The following is a 23157-nucleotide window of genomic DNA, read 5'->3' on the forward strand; positions in this document are numbered from 1 at the left end:
CAGACCAATGTAGTATTCTAATGTGATAAAATAACTATTCAAACAGCTAATACAGCAACATGATCAAATAAATCCACCACAATATATACAAATTGAACATGTTTATTTTACCTCATGTAAATGGATTCATAAAAGTGCATTCAATGGCTTTTGTGTGCTTTAAACAGTTTAACAGACTAAAACACTGACATGACAACAATTCATTTAACAATGTGCAAAGCACCATTAAAAGTGCTTTAAACAGCAACAAACAGAATTAAAACAACAAAACAAAACATGAGCAATGTACCTGTACAATATTGGTGTGGCACCAAAGGGTGGTCACAATAAAGTTAAACTTCACAACAACTGAAAATTTCAAGATGGCAAAAAAACAAATTACAAGAACCAACCCAACCCTGGCATCCAAAGACAGGGCTGCAGCTTTTATCATCAATAACAATTGCTATGATACATAAGACTATTGTCACCACTGAAATGTTTCAATGTTGGTGCCATTTTTCTTTAACCGTCTATGGAATTTACTCAGAATGGTGCCAAAAACAAAAAGCATCCAGTGAGCAGCAGTTCTGTGGATGGAAATGCCTTGTTGATGAGAGAGGTCATCAGAGAATGGCCAGACTGGTTTGAACTGACAGAGTCTACGGTAACTCAGATAACCGCTCTGTACAATTGTGGTGAGAAAAAAAGCATCTCAGAATGCTATTCTGAGATGTGGGTTGGTGCTGTTTTGTTGGCACGAGGGGGACCTACACAATATTAGGCAGGTGGTTTTAATGTTGTTACCGATTGGTGTATATATGCATAACTGCTTGTAATGTACAACTCATTAGGAATCTGAAGTGAACAAAGAGTCATCAAAAAGGACCAAACAAGACTCCAAGTCCTCCTCCAGTTCATCATCATCATCATCCACCACCAGCAGCAATAAACCAAGCAGCGCAGAGAAGACCAAGAAAGAAGATGAGAAAAGATCCTTGGAAAAGCTGTATACTGTATTATGTGGTGTATATTTATTAATTTGTGCTATTACTTATTATTGTAAATTTCAAAACTGGAAAAGCTTAACCTAAACCACTAATAAAGTTTCACATAATCTGTAGATTAGGGTTGAATCTGGGGATGGAGCAGACAAAGAGCTGCTCGGAGCTTCTAAGGCTCTGCGTGCGATCCAAATAGATGCGTAAAGCTCGCACCAGACACAGCAACGCCAAGGCTGGGTCTGCCTCCTCCTGGGCTTTGCAGGTTCACCACCTGATCCCTAAAAGGGGTCGTGGGAACCTTGGGCACATAGCGCAGTCACGTGAGAGTAACCCGGAATGAACTCCAGGCACGATTCGCTGACAGGGAACGCCTACAGGTCCCCTACCCTTTTGATGGAGTGAGCGCAGTTAGGAAGGTAGCCTTCAAAGACAGTGCCTTAAGCTCAGCTGACTCCAAGGGCTCAAAGGGAGCTCCCTGTAGACCCCGAAGGACTACAGAGAGGTCCGACGAGAGGACGAGGCTCAGTCTGGAGGGATTCAACCTCCTAGCACCTCTCAGAAACCTGATGATCAAGTTGTGCTTCCCCAAGTACATACCATCTACTGCATCGTGATGAGCCGAAATAGCGGCTATATACACCTTCAAGGTGGAGGGGGACAGCCTCCCCTCCAGCCTCTCCTGCAGGAAGGAAAGCACCGATCCGACTGCGCATCTCTGGGGGTCTTTGCGTTGGGAAGAACACCACTTAGTTTACAGACTTTACTTCAAGGCATACAGGCGCCTCATAGAGGGAGCTCTAGCCTGAGTGATCGTGTCTACCAGGGGTGGTAGGGGTGGATCGCGGGTGGTAGGCCATTTAGGTCTTCCACGTCCCATCCAGGGGCCAGACGTGGAGATTCCAGAGGTCTGGTCGCGGGTGCCAGATGGTGCCCCGTCCCTGAGAAAGAAGGTCCTTCCTCAGGGGATTTGTCAGGGGGGGGGCTGTCACGAGGAGCGTGAGATTTGAGAACCATGTCTGGGTGGGCCAGTAGGTTGCTACTAGGACGACCTGTGCCTCGTACTCCCTGACCTTGTACAGGGTCTGTGCAAGTAGGATCACTGGGTGAAACGCATATTTGCATAGTCCAGGGGGTCAGCTGTGTGCCAGCGCATCTACACCGAGAGGTGCCTCGGTCAGGGCGTACCAAAGCGGGCATTGGGAGGATTCCCAGGAAGCAAACAAGTCTACCTGTGCTCCACCAAATCGACTCCAAATCAGCTGGACCACCTGAGGGTGGAGTCTCCACTCTCCCCTGAGGGTAACCTGATGTGACAGCACGTCCGCTGCGGTGTTGAGGTCGCCCGGGATGTGAGTGGCTCGTAGCGACTTGAGGCTCTGCTGACTCCAGAGGGGGAGATGGCGGGTGAGTTGTGACATACAATGGGAGTGTAGACTGCCTTGACAGTTGATGTATGCTACCATCGCTGTGTTATCCATCCGGACCAACACGTGCTTGCCCTGGATCAACGGCCGGAACCTCTGCAGGGCGAGGAGTACTGCCAACAACTCTAGGCAGTTGATGTGCAAACGCAGCCGAGGGCCAGCCCAGGAGCCGGTGGCTGTGTGCCCGTTGCCTCCGGTGCCCCAGCCCATCTTGGAGGCGTCTGTTGTAACCACAACGTGCCTGGAGACCTGCTCTAGGGGAACCCCTGCCCATAGAAATGCAAGGTCAGTCCAAGGGCTGAAGAGGCGGCGACAGATCAGCTTGATGGTCATGCGATGTGTCCCGCAGCACCATGCCCATCTCAGGACTCAAGTCTGGAGCCAGTGCTGAAGCTGTCTCATATGCATCAACCCAAGCGGTGTGGCTGCCGCTGAGGATGCCATATGCCCTAGGAGCCTCTGAAAAAGTTTCAGTGGAACTGCTGTCCTCCGTATTCAGACACGGTCCTGAACACCTTCAGACAGTTCAGCACCGACTGCGCTCTCTCGTTCGTGAGGTGCGCTGTCATCAAGACTGAGTCCAACTCCAAACCGAGAAAAGAGATGCTCTGAACTGGGGAGAGCTTGCTCTTTTCCCAGTTGACCCGAAGCCCCAGTCAGCTAAGGTGTCAGAGCATGAGGTCCCTGTGTGTGCACAGCAACTCTCGAGAGTGAGCTAGGATTAGCCAGTTGTCGAGATAGTTGAGGATGCGGACGCCCACTTCCCTTAGCGGGGCAAGGGCTGCCTCTGCGAACTTTGTGAAGACACGGGGGGACAAGGACAGGCCGAAGGGGAGGACCTTGTACTGGTATGCCTGCCTTTCGAAGGCAAACCGCAGGAAGGGTCTGTGTCGAGGTAAGACGAAAATGTGGTAGTACGCGTCCTTCAGGTCTACCGCTGCAAACCAATCTTGATGCTGGACGCTCATTAGAGTGCATTGTTGCATCAGCATCTTGGACGGGAGTCTGTGCAAAGCCCGGTTCAGTACTCGCAAGTCCAGGATTGGCTGCAACCCACCACCTTTCTTTAGTACATTGAAGTAAGGGCTGTAGAACCCTTTCTTCATCTCGGCTGGAGGGACAGGCTCTATCGCGCCCTTGCGCAGAAGGGTAGTCATTTCCGCATGCAAGGTAGCGGCGTTCTCGCCCTTCACTGATGCGAAGTGGATGCCGCTGGACCTGGGCGGGCACCTGGCGAACTGAATCGCATAGCCGAGTCGGATGGTCCGGGTTAGCCATCGCGACGGGTTGGAAAGCGCGAGCCATGCGCCCAAACTCCGGGCGAGGGGGACCAAGGAAACGATCACATCGGACGTACTGGGGCTGGGGCCTCATGGCGGGGCATATCTCGAGGTACCACATCATGGTGACTCGAGCCCCATGGCCGTGCTGAGTCCAGGGACATCGAAGCACTTACCTGCATCCTGCCTCCCACCATAAGATTGGCCGAGGAGGGGGGAGGAGGAATCTCATCCCCGTAGTCCACTGGAACCAATCCCATGTGGGCGTGTTTGTGCCACAGCTAGGCCCACAGAGGCGGGGGGTCCGCCGCTGGAGCGCAATACCTGCCAAAATGGGATGGTGGACGGTGGTCGTGACGATGGCCGTGCTGACCATTCTTTTGTCAGGCTTTTGGGTGCTGCAGCCTCCTGGGCATGCAGCGACAAAAGATTCTTCTCCCGGCCCTCCACTGGGGAATGGAGTGGTCTGTCGACCAGCCCCAGAGAAGTGGGTCTCCTCGCCCCTGGGTTGCCTGTCTCGGGGGGCACTTCGAAGCCTTACTTGGGTTCTTAGCGGACGGCCGCGAGACGGGTGGCGTCTGCTTCCTGCGGAGGCCATGGGGGCGGGCTGCGGCGGAGCCGGTGTTGTTGCTGCAGGAGGACGCCCTTGGTGACGAGAGTGTGGGGTCTTAAGTCGCGCCGGGGCAGGATATGTTGTAAGGCCTCCGTCTGCTTCTTCACCATCGAGAACTGCTGGGCAAAGTCCTCGATGGTGTCGCCAAACAGGCCAACCTGGGAAATGGGGGCGTCAAGGAACCGTGCCTTGTCCACCTCTCCCATCTCGACCAAGTTGAGCCAAAGGTGGTGCTCCTGGACATCGCCTGCCCGAGAGACCGCACTGTGACCTTCATCGCCCGGAGAGTGAGGTCAGTCACCGAGCGCAGTTCCTGCATCAATCCTGGGTCAGAACTACCCTTGTGCAGTTCTTTTAGCGCCTTGGCTTGGTGTACTTGCAGGAGAGCCATGGCATGCAGGGCGGAGGTGGCTTGTCCAGTGGCACCGCAGGCCACAGTCGTCAGGGACGACGTAAACCTACAGGCCCTGGATGGGAGCTTCTGGCGCCCGCGCCAGGTGGCGGCGCTCTGCGGACACAAGTGCACCGCGAGCGCCTTATCCACCTGGGGGATCACCAAATACCCCCTGGCCACTCCACCATCGAGGGAAGTGAGAGTGGGGGAGCTGAAAGACCGGGACCGGGCAGTAAAAGGTGCCTCCCACTATCTCGTCAGCTCCTCATGCACTTCTGGAAAGAAAGGAATGGGGGTGGGGCATGGCTGTGGGCGGCGCCCCAAGCCCAGGAACCAATCATCGAGCCACGAGGGTTCAGGGGAGAGTGGAGGGTTCCACTCTAGCCCAACTCTCACGGCCGCCCGGGAAAGCATGTCCATCATTTCTGCATCGGCGTGAGACTGGGCAGCCCACTCTCCGATGCTGCGCTCGATAACTCATCGTCTTCCCGAGCTCCGAACGAGAAGTCGAACTTGCGCTGAGACGAGTCGGCGGTCTCGTGCAAGAGCCCGATCGGGGCAAGCGAGCGTGCTGGGGAATGGGAGGTCCGTGGGGGGATACCCGGCGGAGGTGGTCCCATTGATGTCATGATTGTGAATTAAAATATACTCTTTTAGAATATACTCTCTTATTTTTGCTCTGCCGAAGCGCCCAGGGGCATTCTCTGCACTCCACGGGTGCAGAGGGGGAGAAGCTGCTGAAATGCACCATAAATCCAGCAGTTTTGAGGTGTGTCTTTGGAGGGAATTGAATTCAGTGCACTGAATACAACCGCTCGGCTCTGAAGAGAAAATCTGAATGAGTGGTTGCATACCAGCTCCTTTTATACCCGTATGTCTGGGGGAGTGGCATGCGAATTCCACTCACCAATTCTCATTGGCCTTTTTTCAAAAAAGCAGAGGTGCTTGGGGCACCCAAGAGTGACATCGACACAACGTTGAGTGAGTGACAGATAAGGAACCCAGTTTGTCTCTTAATTACATAGTTTGTCCTCCTAAAAATATATCCAGGTCATAACCAGTAGATGGTGCTGTGTATCCAATAGGGGAATAGTGATCTGCAGGGAAGTAGTGATAGACCTGTATAGGTCCTGGGCTGATTTTTAGTCCCAGTCAATCCCTGTACACTGGACACCTTTATATCCTATAGAACTAAATAAGGCTAGTGTACAACACACACACACACTCTTCATGTGTCTTAGGTGCTGTTCCTCAGTCTGGTCCTGCTCGTCCTGTGGTCCAGACAGAGGGGGCATACTGTCTGAACTGCTGTACTGACTGAAACTATGCATACTACTGTTCCTGTTTAATGCATTCTCTGCACTGGGACCTAAAAGGGATAGTTCACCCAAAAATGAAAATTCTCTCATCATTTACTCACCCTTATCCATCCCACATGTGTATGACTTTCTTCTGCACAACACAAACAAAGATTTTTAGAAGAAATGATCAGCTCTGTAGGTCCATACAATGCAAGTGAATGGTGACAAAAACTTTGAAGCTATAAAGCACATAAAGGCAACATAAAAGCAATCCATATGACTCTAGTGTTTTAATCCATTGAAGTAATCAAATTGATTTTTGGTGAGAACAGACCAAAATGTAACTCTTTTTTTCACTGTACATTTTGATTTCAAGCTCGATTACACTTCCTAGTGCTCGACGCCTGCACAGAGCACTAGATGGCGCTAGGAAGTGTAAACGAACTTGAAATCATGATCGCCAAGGATACTGCTGATGTCGAGATTTATTGTTAAATAGGAGTTACATTTTGGTCTGTTTTCACCCTAAACTGATTGGATCTGTTCAGAAAACATGGATTAAAACACCAGAGTTTTATGGATTACTTTTATGCTGCCTTTACATGCTATTTGAAGCTTCAAAGTTTTTGTCACCATTCACTTGCATTGTATGGACATACAGAGCTGAGATATTATTCTTAAAATATTTGTTTGTTTTCTTCAGAAGAAAGTCATACACATGTGGGATGGCATGAGGGTGAGTAAATGATGAGAGAATGTAAATTTTTGGGTGAACTATTACTTTAATGGCACTACATGTACACCAAATATATTTATTAGTTTAATAATTTAAAATCTTACCATTTTTCTGTCCCGTTTCTCAAAGCTGACTTTTCGTTCCATCAGTTTTTGGGAATTTTCCTTGACAAATGCTAGGTTGCTCAACTCCTCCATGATAGAGTTTTGCACTTCAATAAAGTTTGACAAGGGAACCTAGATGCAGCAACCACTGTAATGGTACAATGGTATAATAAGACATTAAACATAACAACTGCACTATGTTTTATATGTATTTGCATATTTATGGCTGGATTGTGACATTTACTTTCAGGAACTGAAAGTCTAAATGGTGAAACTAACTATTATGATGTCATGAATGGGGACTTTTGTGTTTTTTTCTGTTTTAGTTTCCCTGAGAAACTATACTTGCATACCTGCAGTTGTTTTTTGCTTAGGAGACAATGTGTCATTAAGAATGACACAAAAGTTGCAGATTTGGGTCCAGACAGAGATACATTAGCAGTAACTTGAGAAGTTCTAAAATCACAATTTTGCCATTGGGCAAGACATTTATCCCTGAGGTTTCTAGTGGGATTGTACCTGAAACAAGTTCTCTGTCAGTTGCTTTAGACAAAATTCCACCCGTGATTGTTTTTGGACTGTCATCTTTAACTCACCGGTAGCTGGTGAACAGGTGGTCGGGCTGCATCCATCAGCTCTCTAATTAATTTCACTATAAAGACCAAGCAGTTAGTGAGGATCTTCCTGACATCTTGGTTGAAGCAGTGCAGCTCTTCAAGCAGCTGGGCATTAAGGGCCTGGTAATCTCTTTGGACCTGGATGTGGTTTTTTTGTTTTGTTTTGTTTTTTGTTTTTGTTTTTTGCAAATACAAACATTTAATTGAAATTTTAATGTTGGCCATTTTGCACTGTAAAATCCAATTAGTTGACCTCACTTAGATTTTTCAAGGCAATTGGTTTGCATGCTTTTTCTAAGTAAATATACTTATTTGGCTCAAGTAAACTGAACATAATTGTTTAAGTAACATTAACTAGTTAGAAGTGAACTTAACTCATCTGTGATTAAAGATGACTAATCATGTCAGAGCTGTAGCCTAGCAGGCTGTGCTCATGACATGTGGTGCTGGTGTATTGCAGGTGACCCGAGTTTGAATCCTGGCTCGTGAGGTCCTTTCCCAATCCCATTCTTCTCCCCTGTCTTTTCCTGTCTCCTCTCCACTAACTCTGTCATTAAAAGCCTGCAAAAAAAAAAAAAAAAAAAAGATGATTCATTGTTGTGTAGATTAAATTATTTAAATTGGGTTATAACATGTATTATACAGTGTAAAGGAACTTATGACTGGACTGGACTAGCCATAAAGCATATTAAATTCTACTCAGTACTTCTTAGTGCACATAAATCTGCACTTTTGTAAAGTACATTTGAGTAAAGAAGAACAGCTTAAAATTAACAGGCTCCAAGCTCACCAGAGGTAACACTTCACCCTCATGGTGATTTCACAACAATATCAACCAGCTACAACAAAACAGCACTAATAGTCATAATAATTAAAACACTGGCAGCCAAAAGTTTGGAATAATCTACAGATTTTGCTGTTTCGGAAGGAAATTGGTACTTTAATTCACCAAATTGGCATTCAACTGATCATAAAGTATAGTTTGATCACAAACCATTTCCAGCAGCCATCACTTCAACACCTTATCCTTGAGTAATCATGCTAAATTGCTAATTTGGTACTAGAAAATCACTTTAGTTAAATGAAGCTTAACATTGTCTTTGTTTTGTTTTTGAGTTGCCACAGTATGCAATAGACTGGCATGTCTTAAGGTCAATATTAGGTCAAAAATGGCAAAAAAGAAAGAGCTTTCTCTAGAAACTCATCAGTCAATCATTGTTTTGAGGAATGAAGGCTATACAATGCTTGAAATTGCCAAACAACTGAAGATATCATACAATAGTGTACACTACAGTCTTCAAAGACAAAGGACAACTGGCTCTAACCAAGACAGAAAGAGAGGTGGAAGGCCAGATGTACAACTAAACAAGAGGATAAGTATATCAGAGTCTCTAGTTTGAGAAAAACGCCTCACAACATCCTCAGCTGACAGCTTCGTTGAATTCTACCCGCTCAACACCAGTTTCATGTACAACAGTAAAGAGAAGACTCAGGGGTGCAGGCCTTATGGGAAGAATTGCAAAGAAAAAGCTACTTTTGAAACAGAAAAAGAAAAAGAAAAGGTTAGAGTGGGCAAAGAAACAAAGATACAGATTGGACAACAGATAATTGGAAAAGAGTGTTATGGATCTTAACCCCATTGAGCTTTTGTGGGATCAGCTAGACTGTGAGGTGCGTGAGAAGTGCCCGACAAGACATTTCACCCCAAGAAGCATGGGGTGAAATGTCATCTGAATATCTGGACAAACTGACAGCTAGAATGACAAGGATCTGCAAAGATGTCATTGCTGCACATGGAGGAATTTTTGATGAGAACTCTTTGGAGTAGTTTAAGAAGTTCTGAACATTTTTTTCAATTGTAATACAAACTTTTCACGTTATTAATGTCCTGACTATACATTGTGATCAGTTGAATGCCACTTTGGTGAATAAAAGTACCAATTCCTATCCATAAGAGCAAAATCTGTACATTATTCCAAACGTTTGGACACCAGTGTACATGTTTAACCAAAAAAAGTATTCTTTTTCTACATAAGTTCCCTTGTTTTAAACAAACATACATAATTTATTCAAGCGCAAGGGCTTATAGGTATTCCACACAGCCACAATTTTGTACTTGATAATTTTGAGTTAGTAGTACTCGATGCCAAAGTTTAAAGAATGTATATATTTGAGTTATGATTCCAAAATGTGACATTACAAGTACTATTTAATTAGGACCACTTAAATGTTTTAATAATGACAACTTTAGTATTTAGAGATTTAGAGAGAGGATTTAACGGTAACTTAATTATATAGTAAAGAATAGTAAAAACTGAAGCTTAAGTTGAGTAAACTATTTGTTTACAATTTAAGATTACTAATAGTATTTACAGTGTGGTGAGGACTCTGAGCTCATATTGTGCTCTGTTCTTTCATCACAGTACTTCTCAGTCACCACTGATCTTTCTTTTTTTAAATTGTTTTTAAATTGTTTCTAACTGTTTGACACCAAAATTAAACTGCTTGTGAAATGCAGTTGATCCTTCGCTATGTTTTGCCCACATTGTTTAGTGCTGCTTGCTCAGACAAGCTTTGCTTTAAGTCCCATAGAATGGAAGATTACTATGGATGTCACCATTTTTGGCAAAATATGCTCATAAACCAAATGAATATTATTCTTAATTTGGCTGAAATAGTGACACTGCAAAGCATTTTTATCTGCTGTGTTCCTTAAATGAAATAGTTAAGTTAGGCAATTAAAGTGAGAAAAACTGTGAAGATTGTAAATCAGACATGCCAGCACAGAGCGAGAAAACATCATCAACATGACGTGTACTTCAGTGGTTAAAGGCAGCAATGGAATTATAAACGCTACATTTGTAAGACAGTGTGAAGTTCTTTTTCATTTGTGAACAAGTTCATCATCACTTTCAGACCGAAGCAGACAGTTAAAGGTCTACACTACAGTATGCATTCGAGGTATGAACATTCATGAGTAAACACTGAGAAAGAAATACAAACTTTACATTGTACAGTTAACATCAGCATTTACTGTATTAACAAGTGTAAATTGGTAGCTAGTACTCTTTTCTCCACATTCCACATCTCTCCTTTTGACCTTTTGGTTTGGTAAATGGGTAAAATTTCTTTCCACCCTCCAAACTTTTCCCCAGGCACATCATTTTTGCAGATTAAGACATTTTAAGAGCTCATCTGAGGTGCCCTATCATAATAACAAGTTGTGCTTGGTCAAGCAATGTTCTTAGGCATGGTTCTAAAGGGATTATTTGAAAGAAAAACTTTGTTCAGTTAAAGGTTTGTTAAAGAGGATTGTTCATGAAGTGAACTTACTACATTTTACTCCATTGTTTCTGCAAGTACCTCTTTTGATGAGGGGAAACATCACTTACAAATTGTTTGTATGGGTCATTGTCATTCCTCTTTTGCTGAAAGTAATTTGTGTCTATTTTGTCTGGATTCTTCATAATAGCTTCTAGGCCCAGTGCATTCTGATCCGCAATGGATGTCATCTGTAATTTAAAGAGACGTATGAAAAACAACATATGATGTGAACAGCTGGGGAATTGTTCATTTGCTTTACTGTTGTTCCTGTTGGGAAAATTCAGGTCTCAGATATACCAAAACAAATCAAAGTTGTAAACTTTAAAAACAAACATTGCATTGTCTTCATACCTGAGTGTAGAGCAGGTAAAAATTGATGTTTTTTCACCAGCTGTCTCACAGCTTTCTCAAGGCAATGGAAAATTTTTCCTCCTTGTCAAACGCTTAATCTCTCACCTGTGGAGAAGTGACAAACAACAACAACAACACACTGACTTGGACACTGATTTACAGAGGCTCGAGTAAATGATTACTTTTGCCTTGTTTCATGAAAATACCTGCGGCTCAACACCAATAAAAATCTTGAAATAGCCCGTCAGGCAGTCGGATTTCTTCCTGATAGAGTGAAAGCTGAACTTGTTAAGTTTGCCCATCAGTGAAGTTTCATACACTTGAATACTACCCCCTTTTTATATATATGTATATATATATATATATATATATATATATATATATATATATATATATATATATATATATATATATATATATATATTTAATGAGTAGTTCCCTATCTGTCACTCACTCAACATTGTGTCGATGTAGTGACACTAGGGGTCACTCTTGGGAGCCCCAAACACCTCTGCTTTTTTTTAGAAAGGCCAATGAGAATTGGCGAGTGGAATTTGCATGCCACTCCCCTGGACATATGGGTATAAAAGGAGCTAGTATGCAACCACTCATTCAGATTTTCTCTTTGGAGCCGAGTGGTTCTATTCATTGAAGCTGAATTCATCCGCGAAGTTCATTCACCTCATCTGCTGGATTCTACGGTGCATTTCAGCGGCTTATCCCCCTCTGCACCCATGGAGTACAGAGAACGCCCCTGGGCACTTCGGCAGAAACAACTAAAAGAGTATATTCTAAAAAGAGTATATTTTCTTTCTAAAAGAGCGGCACACATGGAACGTCTTTTTAAAGATGCCTTTCCGTTTGTGTGTCATTCCAGGTTGCGGTCATTATCTCTCCACTTCTGACGGCCACGATAGCTGTCTTACATGTCTGGGCGCTGCCCACGCGGAGACATCGTTTGTGGATGGGTCTTGTCCTCATTGCGAGAACATGACCATGGCAACGTTGCGGTCACGGCTTGCATTCGTAAGAAAGCAAGCCACCCCAGCGGCTCCCCACCTCGGTCCTTCTACCTACGGGTATGAGGCTGTTCTGGTTAGCACTGGGGGCAATTTGGGGACCTCAATGGGACCACCACCGCCGGGTATTCCCCCACGGACCTCCCATTCTCCAGCACGCTCGCTTACCCCGGTCAGGCACTTGGACGAGATTGCCGGCTCGTCCCAGGGTGAGTTCGACCTCTCATTCGGAGCCGGGAAGAAGACGAGTTATCGAGCACAGCATCGGAGATTGGACTCATCCAGTCGGACGCAGAGTTTTCGTCTGGGATTCCTCCTTCAGGAATGGTCGCCCAGTCCCAGGTCAACGCGGAAATGACGGACATGCTTTCCCGGGCGGCCGCGAGTGTCGGGCTAGAGTGGAACCCTCTACTCTCCCCTGAACCCTCGTGGCTCGACAATTGGTTCCTGGGCTCGGGGCATGGCCGTGGCCCCCGTTGCTTTCTTCCCAGAAGTGCATGAGGATTTTTCCCAGCAGTTCTCAGTGGTGAAGCAGCAGATGGAGGCCATACAACACATCCTACCCCGGCGCAGCTCAAGACCCCGTCTGCTCGTCGCCAAGGGCGTTCTCCTGCAACTACAACACCGGCTCCTCTGCAGCCCACCCCCATGGCCCGGCCACGGTGTGGAGCCCAGCACAGGAAGCAGATGCCACCCGTCTCATGGCCGGCTGCCAAGAACCCAAGGCGGGCAACCCAGGGGAAAGGAGACCCGCTTCTCTGGAGCTGGTGAGCAGACCACTCCATCCCCCAGTGAAGGGCCGGGAGGAGAATCTTTTGTTTCATTTTTTTTATTTCACCGCATGTCCAAGAGGCTGCGGTACCCAAAAATTCAACAAAAGAGCAGTTTTCTTGTTCCCTGGCTCACATGTCACGACCACCATCCACCGTCCCATCTTTGCAGGTATGGCGCTCCAGCAGCGGTCCCCCCGCCCCTGTGCACCCAGCTGTGGCACAAACACAGCCACACGGGATTGTGTCCAGTGGACTACGGGGACGAGACTTCTCTTTTGTCGGTTTGGAGTTGGACTCATTCTCGATGACAGCGCGCCTCATGAACGAGCGCACACAGTCAGTGCTGAACTGTCTGAAGGCATTCAGTTGGAGAACAGCGGTGGACATTGAAGCACTTACCTGGATCCTTGTGACCACCCCCGGAACAGCCTGGGACAGGGGAGGAAGAGGCCTGTCCTCGTGACCTGTGGAGACTGTCACATCGGGGGCGGATTTGTGCCGCAGCTGGGCACTCAGGGGTGGGAGACCGCCGCTGGAGCGCCAAACCTGCCAAATAGAGTGGTGGACGGTGGTCGTGATGACGGCTGTGCACACCGGATACATGACCCAGGGAACAAGGAAACCACTCTTGCTGAATTCTTGAATACTGCAGCCACTTGGGCATGCAGCACAATTAAATGCAAAGGTAACAAAAAGATGGAGAGGTCTGCTTACCAGCTCCAGAGCAGCGGGCACTTTGAAGCCTTTCACGGGTTCTGGGCGACCACGAGACGGGTGGTGTCTGCTTCCTGTGGTGGGCTCCACGCCGAAGGGGTGGGCTGCAGCGGAGCTGGTGCAGTCACCGCAGGGGGACGCCCTTGGCGACGAGTAGACGGGGTGCGGGATCTTGAGCCGCGCCGGGGCAGGATATGCCGGATAGCCTCCGTCTACTGCTCCACCATCGAGAACTGCTGGGCAAAGTCCTTGACGGTGTCGCCGAATAGGCCAGCCTGGGAGATGGTGGCATCAAGGAATCGTGTCCTGTCGGCCTCACCCATCTTGACCAGGTTGAGCCAAAGGTGGCGCTCCTGGACCACTAATGTGGACATCGTCCACCCAAGAGACCGCGCCATGACCTCCATCGCTCGGAGAGCGAGGTCGGTTGCTGAGCGCAGTTCCTGCATCAATCCCGGGGTGGAACTACCCTCGTGCAGTTCCTTTAGCACTTTGGTGGAATTGCAGGAGAGCCATGGCGTGCAGGGTGGAGGCGGCTTGTCTGGCGGCACCATAGGCCTTGGCCGTCAGAGACAACGTAAACTTACAGGCCTTGGACTGGGGCTTTGGGCACCTGCACCAGGTGACGGTGCTCTGCGGGCATAGGTGCACCGCGAGTGCCTTTATCAACCGGGGGATTGCCGAATAGCCCTTGGCCGCCCCACCATCGAGGGTAGTGAGGGCAGGGAAGCTGAAAAGATCGGGACTGGGCAGTAAAAAAGTGCCTCCCACGACCTTGTCAGCTCTTCGTGCACTTCCGGGAAGAAAGGAACGGGGGTGGGGCGTGGCTTTGAGCGGCACCACGAGCCCAGGAACCAAGCATGGAGCTGCAAGAGTTCAGAGAAGAGCGGAGGGTTCCACTCTAGCCGACGCTCGCGGCTGCCCGGGAAAGCATGTCATCATCTCCGTGTCAGCCTGTGACTGGGCAATCATCCCCGAAGGGTGGAGCCCAGCTGAGGCTTCCGCGTCCGATTGGATGAGCCCGCTCTCCGATGCTGTGCTCGAGAGCTCATCACTTTCACGGGCTCCGAATAAGAGGTCAAACTTGCCATGAGACGAGCCGACGGACTCATCCGGAAGCCCGATCGGGGCAGATGAGCGTGCTGGGAAACGGGAGGTCCGCGGGGGGATACCCGGCAGAGGCGGTCCCATTGGGGTCCCCAAATCGCCCCCAGTGCCAGCCGCACTGGCCTCATACCCGTGGGTAAAAGGACCGAGGCGGGGAGCCTCTGGTGTGGCTTGCTTTCTTACGAAGGTGAGCCGCGACCGCATCGTTGCCATGGACATGTCCTCGCAATGAGAACATGACCATCCACGAACGCTGTCTCCGCGTGAGCAGTACCCAGACATGAAAGACAGTGATCATGACCGTCAGAAGGCGAGAGATAACGAGCACAACCAGGAATAACACATAATCGGAAAGGCATCTTTAAAAATACGCATCTTTAAAAAGACGTTCCGTGTGTGCCGCTCTTTTAGAGAAATGTACTCTTTTAGAGAAATATACTCTTATTTCTGCCGAAGTGCCCAGGGGCATTCTCTGCAGTGCACCAGTGCAGAGGGGGGAGAAGCCGCTGAAATGCGCCGTCAGATCCAGCAGAGGTGAATGAACAGTCTTGGGAATTCAGCTCAGTGAGCATGACCGTTCGGCTCCGAAGAGAATATCTGAATGAGTGGTTGCATACCAGCTCCATTTATACCCGTATGTCCGGGGGAGTGGTATGCAAATATCACTCGCCAATATTCATTGGCCTTTAATCAAAGACCAGAGGTGTCTCGGGCTCCCAAGAGTGACCCCTAGTGTCACTACATCGACACAACGTCGAGTGAGAGACAGATAGGGAACATGTCAAACAAATTGGGCTTTCCAATAAAAAATCATACTGAATGAAGAAAACATTAAAAATATTCATATAGACATTACTGTATTCCACTTTGTTAACTATACACAGTCTGTATAAATTAAATAGTGTTTGTGTCAAAGCATCTGTCTCTCAGTTTTACTTTAAGAATTAACACATTTCCAGAAAAATTGTAGGGAACAAACCCCCGGGTTAAAAGGCACTTTTGATTTTATTTTCTCAGAAAACACTCAACAGCAAAAAAATGACCACAGTACTTTCCGAAACACCTGCACTGCAAAATATTCCTAATCCATGAGATGATTGTGTGCAATGTCCAAAATTTGATTTTAAGGTAATTTAATCTCATATTTTATCATTTTCAAAATGTTGCAAATTTATGTAGCTAATGAGAATCCGTGAAATTATCACATATATTTAGAGACAAAATAATTATTAGTCATTTTCAGTTTTGTTCAAGCAGATTAAATCAAAAGAGCTTTTTTAATAACTGTACAATAAGTGAAAGGATTGTATTTGGGGTAAAAAACCCACCTGTTGCAGGGGCTAAAGGCACCCAAAAAACATATTGTTTTTCTTAAGTGGAGTGAATAGATTTGTTATGAAGAACGTTCAAAGTTATAAAATGTGACTGAAATTAAGAGAAAATACTTTACCCTTAATGTTTAATAAGCATTATTAGGGCCCAAGCACTGAAAGTGCGAGGAACTATTGTTCTTTTAAAGATTATGTTTCTTATTATTAAGCATCTTTTCAAGGTTTTCTGTACTTTTGTGGCACAGAGCATGCGTGAAAACGGGGGGGGGGGGGGGGCTCTGTAGCGATTGAGACACAAACCCGCATTTATACAAAGAATCCGTAACATTCACTTAAAATCGTAATTGTTGTGTAATAAAATGTGATTAGAATTTGAAGTGCTATTAATACAGTAGGCTACAAATCTAAAAATGGCAATATATGCTGAACACTTGTATGCTGAAAGTAAGTGTTTATAAATGTTTTTACTGATATAAAAATGTCAATTATATGCAGTAGATATATGCAATCAGTCATGCTCGTTAGCCCAAGCAGCATGTGAGTCTGAGCTCCACCCCATCAGGTCTTCAGAATTTCCACAGAATCCCTCAACACTGCAGTGAATAGGCATCTAAAGTCAGATTGATTTATTTGTTCTTGTGAGTGTGGTCTTTAGGATATTTCCCAATCTAGGCCTACTAGCTGGTGTTGAGTGACACAATCATGCTTTAAGTGATGTACGTAATTTGAAAGTGAAGAGCACGAGATCTTGCTGACGAGTTGGCTGTCATCACTGCTGGTATTGCCATTGAGAAAGAGATCCTTATGGATTTAAAAACCTGAGATCTTCTGCATGATTGTGCGATTGATTAATTAAACAGGAAAGTAGGACTGATTTTCACTTCAAGCAAATTGGTAAGTGCTTTTTGCATTGTTATAGCAACATCAGTAGTTTTCTAAGTGTAAATTAGGCTGCTTGAGCATTCAGTGTTGGATCAAGTTTTGAAAAGTAACTGTGTACCCTGACGAAACAAAATTTATTGCAAGCAAAATTTTAATCGCAAATATTATTAGAGAGCTTTTCCTTGGTATTAGACCTCCTTGGTTCCGGCTTTCGTTCGTGGACGTGTTTTTAAATTGTCAATTGATATTATTAGTTGACTGCCACATAATGTATGATGGGCATACGGTGTCTTATTCATTGTGAAACTGTGTTTTCTTAATGGCATGAATCACACTGAAGGCCTAGACTTAAAATGCACGAGCTGTATATGGCCATATACTAAATTTAAATATCAGACAATGTAATAATGGCAACAGGCCTTACTATTGAATCCTTATTTGTGTTTTTAGCTTACAGATTTATTGTACGCCTATTTTAAACTTAGATACGTTTTATTGCATTTTCTGAGGCAGAAAATTATAATACAAAAATAATTGATGGTCTTTCAATACCCACAGCTTTTTTTTTTTTTTTTGGGTTGCTAACTGCATAGTCAGTTATTATGCACTTATACATTTAAAATGTAATTAACATGATTACAGAGGCATATAATGATGATTTGTGAGTTTTCACTACAAAACAACCCCAAAAAATGCAGCAAATTCGTCCAAGGTCCAAGGATTGAGCTGGCTTCTCTGTGCAAGCAGGGGTTGAGATAGAATGCAAGGACTGAGGCTGCACCAGAATCTGACCACCAGCAGAGGGTAAGGCATGGCTTCTCTGTGCCAACAGGAACTAAGCTAAGGTCCAGGGCCTGAGAGCTGTGGCTGGATCAAGAGCTGAGGCTGCACCAGTATCTGACCTCCAGCCGAGGGTAATGGATCAAGGGCTGAGGCCGCAAGGTGGGGATTGAGAGTTGTAATGCTGCCGATAGCTGCAAAACAGAGAAGGTCTGAACCGGATAGCTACTACTTTTGGTGTGTGAGTGAGAAAATGATCACACATCTGCTATTCTCATATCTCTCACCTCTTTGTTCAAATCCATCAACTGCCTTAACTGCCTCATCTCAACTCTGAAAGTTTTCAGTCATCCATTTTTTGGAAGGACCATAGAAAAATATTGGGACTGCCCTGATAAGGAGGTTAGGCTGCCAACACAATGGGCTATTGATTAAAAAACATGATCTGAAATCTTTCAAAGCCCTTTATTAGTTGTTGGTTGTTTGTTGAATCTGTTTACTGGTGGCATTGAAGTTGTTTTTATGTCATTCATACAACAAGATACCAACAATGATGGTCCCACTATGGATGGACAAAGAGTTGCTGCCATGCTCACACACTCTCCTGCCATTTAATTAGCTGTTGGTAGTGGGTGGGGCTTCAATTAGCTCAGAGTCATTAGGATTTTCTACACATTACTTACTGTGTTTCTATTAATACCTCTCAAAGACAGGCATTTGCAAGTGTATTTTGTCATGCAGGTGTTTGCATTACCGTGAGCGCTCTCAAAGCACATGCACACAAAAAGAAGCCGTCTGTCAGTCAGAGTAGCTGAGCTATTGCAATGTCTTTTCTATTATTTTTTTCTTTGGCAAAATACATTTTTTCTTTGGCAAAATACATGAATCTCTCTCTTTGCAACCATAACACATGGAAAAAATTTCAGTTGCGCACACCAATTAAAGTTAGTTTTCGGTCATTTCTAAGATGATAACCCTAGGGCTGCGAAACTCTCGCGAGACTCACTATACTCACATACTACTTGCGCTCTCACGAGTATTCTTAGCGTGGATTAAGGTTTTAAGCTATGCAAATGGGCTTCGATATAGGCTCTCCATTATTTCATTTCATTTAAACCAACTAATCTCATTTCAAGAGACTCTAGGCTGTCATTACAGGGTTAAACATTTGACGCACCGAGTCATGTGACAAAACAACATGGCGGTGATCTCAGTTTTCTTTGGGAGAAATGGCAACAAAACTACAGCTGGTAAAAAACCTCATACGTTTTTACATTAAAACCTGCTTTAGTCAAAAGAGTGGAGTCTCTAGTTTCATCCGATATGCCATTTTAAAAATGTTATTGATTTATCATGATATGGCATGCTGTTAAACACAATAACCATGTACATGGACTATAGGTTAATTTTCCTTAAAATATCCTATATTCACTATGCATTATCACATTGAGAATCAATGGATGCATCCAAAAGCTGGAAAATGTTGCTTTCAGAGGCTGTATACTGAGTTGTGATGAAAATAAGGTGCATTTCAAACTCTTCTGAGACCAGTGCAGACAGACAGCACACTGGAGGTTAAATCAAGGGAGCATCCTATAGCTTTCCTATGTATCAAGTGCATTACCCCTAAAGTCTGCTTAAAAGTTCAGTTCCCTATCTGTCACTCACTCGATGTTGTGTCGATGTAGTGACACTAGGGGTCACTCTTGGGAGCCCCAAACACCTCTGCTTTTTTGAAAAAAGGCCAATGAGAATTGGCGAGTGGAATTTGCATGCCACTCCCCCGGATATACGGATGTAAAAGGAGCTGGTATGCAACCACTCATTCAGATTTTCTCTTCGGAGCCGAGCGATTCTACTCATTGAAGCTGAATTCATCCGCGAAGTTCATTCACCTCATCTGCTGGATTCTACGGCGCATTTCAGCGGCTTCTCCCCCTCTGCACCCATGGAGTACAGAGAACGCCCCTGGGCTCTTCGGCAGAAACAACTAAAAGAGTATATTCTAAAAAGAGTATATTTTCTTTCTAAAAGAGCGGCACACATGGAACGTCTTTTTAAAGATGCCTTTCCGTTTGTGTGTCATTCCAGGTTGCGGTCATTATCTCTCCACTTCTGACGGCCACGATAGCTGTCTTACATGTCTGGGCGCTGCCCACGCGGAGACATCGTTTGTGGATGGGTCTTGTCCTCATTGCGAGAACATGACCATGGCAACGTTGCGGTCACGACTTGCATTCGTAAGAAAGCAAGCCACCCCAGCGGCTCCCCACCTCGGTCCTTCTACCTACGGGTATGAAGCCATGCCGGTTAGCACTTGGGGCAATTTGGGGACATCAATGGGACCACCTCTGCTGGGTATCCCCCACGGACCTCCCATTCCCCAGCACACTCGTTTGCCCCAGTCGGGTGCTCGGACGAGATCGCCGGCTCGTCTCAGGGTGAGTTTGACCTCTTGTTCGGAGCCCGGGAAGAAGACGAGTTATCGAGCGCAGCATCAGAGATCAGGCTTGTCCAGTTGGACGCAGAGGCTTCGAATGGGCTTCCTCCTTTGAGAATGGTCGCCCAGTCCCAGGCCGACGCAGAAATGACGGACATGCTTTCCCGGGCTGCCGCGAGTGTCGGGCTAGAATGGAACCCTCCACTTTCACCCGAACCCTCGTGGCTCGACGATTGGTTCCTGGGCTCGGGTCACCGCCCACCGCCATGCCCCACCCCTGTTCCTTTCTTCCCGGAAGTGCACGAGGAGCTGACAAGATCATGGGAGGCACCTTTTACTGCCCGGTCCCGGTCTTGCGGCTCCCCCGCTCTCACTAACCTCGATGGTGGAGTGGCCAGGGGGTATTCGTGATCCCCCAGGTGGATAAGGTGCTGCACTTGTGTCCGCAGAGGGTCACCACCTGGCGCGGGCGCCCGAAGCTCCCGTCCAGGGCCTGTAGGTTTATGCCATCCCTGACGTCTAAGGCCTACGGTGCCGCTGGACAAGCCGCCTCCGCCTTGCACACCATGGCTCTCCTGCAAGTACATCAAGCCAAGGCGCTAAAAGAACTGCACGAGGGTAGTTCTGACCCGGGATTGATGCAGGAACTGTGCTCGGTGACCGACCTCGCTCTCCGGGCAACGAAGGTCTCTCAGGCAGGCGATGTCCACCCTGATGGTCCAGGAGCGCCACCTTTGGCTCAACTTGGTTGAGATGTGAGAGGCTGACAAGGCACAGTTCCTTGACACCCCCATCTCCCAGGTTGGCCTGTTCGGCAACACCGTCGAGGACTTTGCCCAGCAGTTCTCAGCAGTGAAGCAGCACACGGAGGCCATACAACACATCCTGCCCCGGCATGGCTCAAGACCCCGCACCCCGTCTGCTCATTGCCAAGGGCATCCTCCTGCAGCAACAACACCGGCTCCGCCTCAGCCCGCCCCTTTGGCCCGGCCCCGGTGTGGAGCCCAACACAGGAAGCAGACGCCACACGTCTCATGGTCGGCCGCTAAGAACCCGAGGAAGGCTTTGAAGTGCCCCTGAGACAGGCAACCCAGGGATGAGGAGACCCGCTTCTCTGGAGCTGATGAGCAGACCACTCCATCCCCCGGTGGAGGGCCAGGAGGAGAATCTTTTGTTTCATTTTCATTTAATTTCACCGCATGTCCAAGAGGCTGCGGTACCCAAAAATTCAACAAAAGAGTGTTTTTCTTGTTCCTGGGTCACATGTCTGGTGCACACGGCCGTCATCATGACCACCGTCCACCATCCCATCTTTGCAGGTTTGGTGCCCCAGCGGCGAACCCCATGCCCCTGTGTGCCCAGCTGTGGCACAAACATGCCCACACGGGATTGGTTCCGGTGGACTACGGGGACGAGACTCCTCCTCCCCCCTCCTCAGCCAATCTTACGGTGGGCGGCAGGAGTCAGGTAAGTGCTTCGATGTCACTGGACTCAGCACAGCCACGGGGCTCGAATCCCCTCGACGTGGCACCTCGAGATCCGCCCCGCCATGAGGCCCCACCCGCCGGTACGTCCGACATGATAATTCCCTTGGTCCCCCTTGCCCAGAGTTTGGGCGCTTGGCTCGCGCTTTCCAACCCATCGCGATGGCTGACCCGGACCGTCCGACTCAGCTATGCGATTCAGTTCACCAGGCACCTGCCAAGGTTCGGTGAAGGGTGAGAACGCCGCTACCTTGCATGCGGAGATCGCTACCCTTCTGCGCAAGGGTGCGATAGAGCCTGTCCCTCCAGCCGAGATGAAGAAAGGGTTCTACAGCCCTTACTTCATCGTACCGAAGAAAGGCGGTGGGTTGCGACCAATCCTGGACCTGCGAGTACTGAACCAGGCTTTGCACAGACTCCCGTTCAAGATTCTGACACAAAAACGCATTATAGCGAGTGTCCGGCATCAAGATTGGTTCGTGGCGGTAGACCTGAAGGACGCGTACTTCCATGTCTTGGTCTTACCTTGACACAGACCCTTCCTGTGGTTTGCCTCTGAAGGCCAGGCATACCAGTACAAGGTCCTCCCCTTTGGCCTGTCCTTGTACCCTCGCGTCTTCATGAAGGTCGCAGAGGCAGCCCTTGCCCCGCTAAGGGAAGTGGGCGTCTGCATCCTCAACTATCTTGATGACTGGCTAATCCTAGCTCACCCTCGAGAGTTGCTGTGCGCACACAGGGACCTCATGCTCCGGCACCTCAGCCAACTGGGGCTTCGGGTCAACTGGAAAAAGAGCAAACTCTCCCCGGTTCAGAGCATCTCTTTTCTCGGTTGGGAGTTGGACTCAGTCTCGATGACAGCGCACCTCACGAACGAGCATGCGCAGTCGGTGCTGAACTGTCTGAAGGTGTTCAGACAGAGGACAGCGGTTCCACTGAAACTTTTTCAGAGGCTCCTGGGGCATATGGCATCCTCAGCGGTGGCCACACCGCTCGGGTTGATGCATATGAGACCGCTTCTGCACTGGCTTCAGACTCGAGTCCCGAGATGGGCATGGTGCCACGGGACACATTGCGTGGCCATCACGCCGATCTGTCGCCGCCTCTTCAGTCCTTGGACCGACCTTGCATTTCTGTGGGCAGGGGTTCCCCTAGAGCAGGTCTCCAGGTGCGTCGTGGTTGCAACAGATGCCTCCAAGACGGGCTGGGGTGCCATATGCAATGGGCACACAGCTGCCGGCTCCTGGACTGGCCCGCGGCTGCGTTGGCACATCAACTGCCTAGAGTTGTTGGCAGTACTGTTCGCCCTGCAGAGGTTCCGGCCATTGATCCAGGGCAAGCACGTGTTGTTTCGGACGGACAACACAGCTACGGTAGCGTACATCAACCGTCAAGGTGGTCTATGCTCCCATTGCATGTCACAATTCGCCCACCGTCTCCTCCTCTGGAGTCAGCAGTGCCTCAAGTTACTATGAGCCACTCACATTCCAGGTGACCTCAGCA

This window comes from Myxocyprinus asiaticus, chromosome 7 (assembly GCF_019703515.2).
Source record: "Myxocyprinus asiaticus isolate MX2 ecotype Aquarium Trade chromosome 7, UBuf_Myxa_2, whole genome shotgun sequence".
Classification (NCBI taxonomy): domain Eukaryota; kingdom Metazoa; phylum Chordata; class Actinopteri; order Cypriniformes; family Catostomidae; genus Myxocyprinus; species Myxocyprinus asiaticus.